Source organism: Tenrec ecaudatus, chromosome 6 (assembly GCF_050624435.1).
Source record: "Tenrec ecaudatus isolate mTenEca1 chromosome 6, mTenEca1.hap1, whole genome shotgun sequence".
NCBI classification, from domain to species: domain Eukaryota; kingdom Metazoa; phylum Chordata; class Mammalia; order Afrosoricida; family Tenrecidae; genus Tenrec; species Tenrec ecaudatus.
In genome coordinates this window covers 77,050,356-77,057,115 of record NC_134535.1, presented here as the reverse complement: position 1 = coordinate 77,057,115, position 6,760 = coordinate 77,050,356, and positions in this window count along the sequence as shown.

The following is a 6,760-nucleotide window of genomic DNA, read 5'->3' as shown; positions in this document are numbered from 1 at the left end:
GCTTCAGGCTAGCTACACAGGGTGGAGCTCACCTTACTCGGTGTGGCATGGGTGTACAGGCCCTAGGCTAAGAGGAGTGGTCTGGAGCTAATCAAAATGTGTGAGAAACCAAGAGAGAGACAAAGAGGAGAAAAAAGGTGAAAAAGTAAACCTGCTTAGCCTGTGGGGGGCAGGGGAGGGGGTATATACTGAAGAGATGGAAACAAAAGCAATAATGTAGCTGAGTCCAGATCCCTCCCCGCCTCCCCCCGCCCCCCACAATGAGCTGCAAGGGTTTAGGCCTTGCCACAAGGTGGCAGCAGGAAGCTGTGGTTATGTTGAGAAACGGCCCCCATGCAGCCCTCCAAGACCAAAGGGGTATGTGGGACAGAGAGGAGATGGAAACAATAGCAACAATGTAGCTGAACCCTGATTCTTGCCAATGGAGCTACAAGGGTCCAGTCCCTGCCCCGAGGTGGGTCTTGGCAAACTGTGGCTGTGTTCAAACCAAGCCACCCTACAGACTCCAAATGGTCTCAGCTCCAGCAGAGACAGGATGGGGCCAAGGTCAAGCCCCAGCTTGCCTCCACTGAGGTAAGCCAAAGCCCCCAGGCCCTCAAAACCCCGTGGGTCTGTGCATACTTATATTTATGATGCTCCTTCTGTGTTCCAGCAGTGTTATATTTCCATCTAAGTAACTCTCCTAACCTGAATTCTGTGGAGTCCCTCTGGTATGTGTTACTCCGTTGCCATCTTCCTGTAAATCCTACTCTATGTATCTTAACTACTGTATAATTAAGATTAAGTTTAAGAGAATCTTTTGACATACACTTTGACCTTCCCTTACTTTTCCATAGTGTTAGACTGGGTTGACTTTTGTATTGAGGGGGAGTGTAGACTAGAAAAACAAATATATATATATATATATATATATATATATATATATATTTAACAGAGAGTTTTTTTTTTTTTTTTAAGTGTGGGTTTGTATAAAGGTTAAGTATACATTAAGAAAGCATCCAAACCAAGTCCAGTCCAAGCCCATAAGTCTGACATTAACCAATGTGTCTGACCCTGATCTACAAGTCCTCCTTAAAAATCAGAAACAACATGCAATGATGCCAAATGCAGGATGATCACAGGTCATTTGGTAGAAAATCCACTGGTGGAGGTGTAAGCATCTCAGTGCTGACAAGACTCTCAACACAGCTCCTCAAGCACCCAGGGCTGCATCAGGGTAGGTCCATGTGGCTTTTCCTCAGAGATGTCTCATAGGAAGTGAGCCTTGCAAAGTGAGGCAGAGAACTAGCCAAGCAGCCACACACTGGTGTGACCATCAGAGAGCAAGAGATCAGAGAACTAAAAAAGGCGAGGCTTACCAAGCCATTTATCTCTCGGCCCTTCAACTAATTCCACATTTGTATTTTGCCCATGTTGGCACAATAAACCTTAACTATCTCAACTAGAGAAACAAATCCAGAGACACTCATATGTGTGTATGAGAGAGTTTTAAATCAAAGAGCCAATGTATATTGAGAAAATATCCCAGCCCAGTCTAGATCAAGTCCATATGCCAATATGTCTGACATTAGTCTATAAATTTCTTTTCAGATTCACACAGCACATGGAGTGATACCGAGTGCAGGAAGATCACAGGCTGGTGAGTGAAAAGTCTTCTGGATCCAGTAGCTGTGTAAGCATCACCAGGGCCCTGGCTGTCATCAATGTGATTTGTCAGCAGCAAGACCATGTCAGAGAGAGAGTGTGGTTCACCTCCAGGGAGGAAAAGAGTAAATTCCCAGAATCCTCATGCAAATGTTATGCCCACCAGGAGGCATCATCAGACTGTGAACTGATTGACAGGCTAAACTCAACCCCTTCACTCTTTATATCAAGTTGATATGAGATTATCTAACTACCATACCATCTTTTAAATGATCTTTTACTTTCTTCATGAATGCTGTCCTTAATCAGGATTTCTGTCATTAATGTTGATGCATCAAATCTGTCCTTCAGATGTTCTTCCAAGTCAGGTGGAATCGACTCAATGTCATATTTTGGCTCACTTGTTCTTGATTTAATTTTTCCCAGCGTCAACCTGAACTTACGCATTAACAATTGATAAGCTGTTTCATCATCAGCTTCTGGCCTGATTTTAGCTGCTGATATTGTGCTTCTCTACTGTCTCTTCACACAGAGGTGAAATTAAATTCTGTGTATTCTATTACAAGAAGTCCATGTATATTGGTGAAAAATGTTTTTTCTATGAAAAAGTCATTGATCTTGCAAAATTCTATCATTAGATCTCTAGCTCCATTTCTGTCATCAAGTCCATATTTTACAACTACTGCTCCTGCCTTGTTTCTAACTTTTGCATTCCAAACAATAATAATTATCACTGCTTTTTGATCATATGTTTGGTCAACTTCAGAATGAAGACATCAAGGTAAACTGTAAAAAAGTCCTTTTGGACAGTGAGTGCTTCTTGAGTTCTCTTGACTGTGTCATTCCTACCAGAGTAAACCATATGGCTTTCTATTGAAAATGGCCTCTATCAGTCTATTAGAGCTCACTTACACATAGGATATATATAGATGTTTATGTATTCTATTTCCATCTTTGATGACTTCCAATTTTCCTAGATTAAAACTTTATACATCCCAACTTACTATTATTAGTTGATGTGTTACGCAGTGTTCCCAAGAGAAACAAAACCAGGACACTTATGATTATATAGACACACACATATTTATAGATACATACAGTATATATATATATATATATACACACACACAGTATGAAGGAATATACGAGCTAATTAGTCCACACAGCACTACAGAAGGTTCAGTTCAACTCACTACTGTGGAACAGTTAATATGATAAAAGTTTTTCATCTGAGAAGTGCTGTCTGGTCCAAGGTCAAGGTAGCAGGCAGCTGAGACTTCCCTCTGGCAATGGAGAAAGAGTCTGCCCTTCAACTGAAAGGTATATGTCCTGCAAAACTGAGAGCAGTCAACAAACGAAATACTTGCACATTAATGTTCATTGTAGTTCAAGTCACACTAGCTGCAAGGTAGAAACAATGCGAGTGCTCATCATTAGATAATGGATCAATATATTGTGGAACATACATACAATGGAGTGTTGTTCAACTATAAAGAAAAACACTACCATATGGATGAATCTTGAAAATAATATGTTAAGTCACAGATCGACAAATATTATACAATTCCTTCTCTTTTGAAATATCTGGGAAAAGATCAATCCATTTTGACAAAGGAAGATTGGTGGTTGTCATTGGATGAGACATGAGAAAAAAAAGGGGGAAACTATCACAGTGTCCAATTAAAACTGGTGAATTATTTCTTTTGTGAATTATATCCAATAAAGATTTTTTTTTAGTGATGCTGGTAGTGTTCGTGAGTAGCACAAAAGCTGAAACCCTCTATTACGAAGTGAAAGGAACAAAAATTCAATTACCAAGAGAAAAGATGAAACACTATTCCCGGTACTGGTGTCTGGAAGAGAGGCCTGGCCACCTCCTTCAGAAAGGTCCCCCATTTAGCAGACAATTGTATGGGAAATCTAATCACTTTGACTTGTTGATTTATTCAATAAATTATTTAATAAATGCAAGACTGTGCTTAGATTTGCATAAGCTGTGATTGTATAACTAGATTAAATGTTATTTTCAGTTAACATTTAGCAATTTCTGGAGATATTTTGCTGGCAGGATGATGCAGAGGGTCGGGGGTGCTACTGACATCTAGTGGGTTGAAGATGGTGATGCTCTTACACATCCTGCAGTGTGCAAACAGTACCCTCCAGTCATCCTGTCCAATATGTCAGCAGCACCTGACACCTGTATTAAAGTTTCATGAACATGGTAATAAACTGAAGTGATAAAAAGTTTAAAAAAAAAAAAAAAGAAAGAGTCTGCCCAAAGGCAGAAAACAGCAGGGTGGGTCACCAACAATCAGCAGATCAGGAGTTTAGCCAAACAGGCCTGGTTGCGATATCAAACTCAAGTAATGCAAGACAACAGGATCAACCAATGTACACTGCAGCAACATGGTGAAGCAAGTTTCAAAGGAACCTCAAGCTCCACTGACATAATTTTTGGGTTGTCTATCCCAAAGGTAGTGTAGCTCTCACGTTGAGGTAGAGAACTAGCTAAATAGCAGCATGCTGATCAGATCAACAGAGAGCAAGAGAGAGGGGACCAGCCTTTGCCTAGCCATTGATCTCTTTACCCTCCAATGAAGTTTTGACCTCATTAATCATCCATGTCCCTATTGACCTAGTTGGCAATATAAATCTACCTATCACAGTCAATTTTTGTAACTGTTTCTTCTCATTTTGGGTTGTGTTTCAAGAGCAAATGAAGATCCCAAAGGTTTTACTCCCACTTCACTATGGTCCACTCTACCATGAGAAAGCAGTTCTTCCTAAGTAACATATAGAGTACCTTTTGACCCGAATATCTCATTATCTAGCACTATCTTCAACAATGTTCTGCTTCCATTAATTAGAAGTTTAGTATTTGACAATATTTCCATGCTATGCATATGATTTTCAGCATTTGCTTCCTCCAAAGTGTTAAGTTCCTTCCTTCTTCCTAGTCTATGCTACTCTGGAAGTCCCCTTAAACCACTTTGAGTGACCCTACAGTCATTTGAAATACCAGTGACGCAAGTTACAGCATCACAGCAACACCTAAGGCACCTCAGTATCACAAACCGACAGATAAGTAATTGCCCACCATTGTAAAGTGTATAAAACATGCCACCTCTTTGTTTTCTCAGGGGATGGGTCTCCTAAAAGACAAAAATCACACCAATATCAAACCTATTCCTTCAAGTATAAAAATCATCTCAGAAGGAAGAATACACGGAAAAATTCCAGGTCCAAGAAAAGAAAAATCAGTCAAGATCTTTGTCTAAGGTGTTGGAGATGGAACCAGAGGTTTTGACAGGGAGACTGTCGGGCTAAGGAAATCAACTAGGTTGAGACCAGATACCAAATCAAGGAGAACATGAGATAGAACAGAGAAGCAATGCTGAGAATGAGCTGTTAGCCAGAGCAATATGCTGGGTCTATGCCTAGGGAGGCAGATGCCAACAGACACTGTGGCTGAGAGGCTGAAGACTAGGGAGAGAGATTTACCTGCTGGCTGAGGAGAAGCTGTGGACCAATGACTTTATCCTTAATGTCTAGAATTGTATAGTAAATATACAAAGAATATTTATTTCTCTACTCTATATGATTTTACATATATTTTTCATTTTGATGGTCTGATTTACTTTTACAATTGCAATTCATTATTTATAAAAATTAATGAATGAATAAAACACACGGGCACCCCACCTTCTTTTTTATTTTTAATTGGATACAGTGATATGTTTTGTCTTGGCCTGTTTCCAATGTGCATATTAATTTCATCTCTCGTGAAACACTTTCCCTACTGCTGTCTATGGAGCATTTCTTTCTCCAAAAGTTAATTACACAATAGATTCCTTGGTGACTTTGAACTGTGGTCACAAAGGACAGGAGTATTTATTACCTAAATTACTCATTGGGTACATTTAAAACAAAAAGATGGAAAAAATTGAAAAGAAAAGCTTGGACTGCGTGACTATCTTTTTGGTTCAGCGTTATCTGCTAATCAGGACTTTGTAATAGTAAGAAGGACGTGATGCTTTTCATAGAGGCTTTCCTACTTAAAGGAAGTATAATAAAATATTTGTTAGGTTGAATATGAGATGAAAATGTCATGAAATATGAATCAGGTAGTTTCTGGATAGAAATGTCCAAGAAATCTTTATCAGCGTGTTAGAGTTGTTCAAAAATAATTAGTGATTGGTGCTGTACTACTTCTCCATTCAGACAACCCTGATCAGGTTTGACCACCACAAGAACTGTGCAGTAAAATGACTATCTGGGTTATGACCCTCAGAAGAGTAAGTATGTTAATCCCGGTCAATTATGCCCAATTTAAAAAATATATGTAATACTTTCTTTGAGGTTGGAGGGAATGTATTTTATCAAATTAATGTTTCAAGTAGTTGAATTTTATATCTTTAAAAAATCCACTCAACTACTTACAACAGGTAGTTTGAAAAGCAATGAAATGAGTATACTGAAATCAGCCCATTGCCTGCTTTTTATATTAAAAAAGATGGTGTTATTTAAGTGTTTTAATCTATATCCAGAAGGAATTTATTGCATATACTCATGCATCAGCTATGTTTTTCAGTACATTTTTAATGCAGTCTATGTGGTAAAATTTGGTACCTCGGCTGATATTCGGGTTGGCTGACACTCAAGTATATTTGATATGCTAAAATATCATTCACACCTGAAAATTCACTCACACTTTGCTCATTATAATGCCTATCTGCCCTTGACCTTAGTTTCTTACTCTATTATTGGGTACCTCAGAGTATGTGCCAAATCATGGAGCCCATGTGACAGAGTAGAACTGCCCCACAGGGGGTTCTTGCTTCCCCAGGCTTTCTCTTGGAGACCTAATGTTTGGGTTAAAAAGGACAACCTTTTGGTTAGAAGTCCAGTGTTTACTCATTATGTTAGTAGGGATTCTTACCCTATTTCCCTGTAAATGAAACAATGAAATCTTTGCTAGGTAGATACATGAAATACCTTCCACTCAGTTAAAGTTATTTGATAAAGCTTCACCTCTTTGTATAATGCATTAAAGGAGAGGGTGAATGTGTTTTCTAGATTGGTAGATTAAATATGTAATTCATACAATTGACAGCAA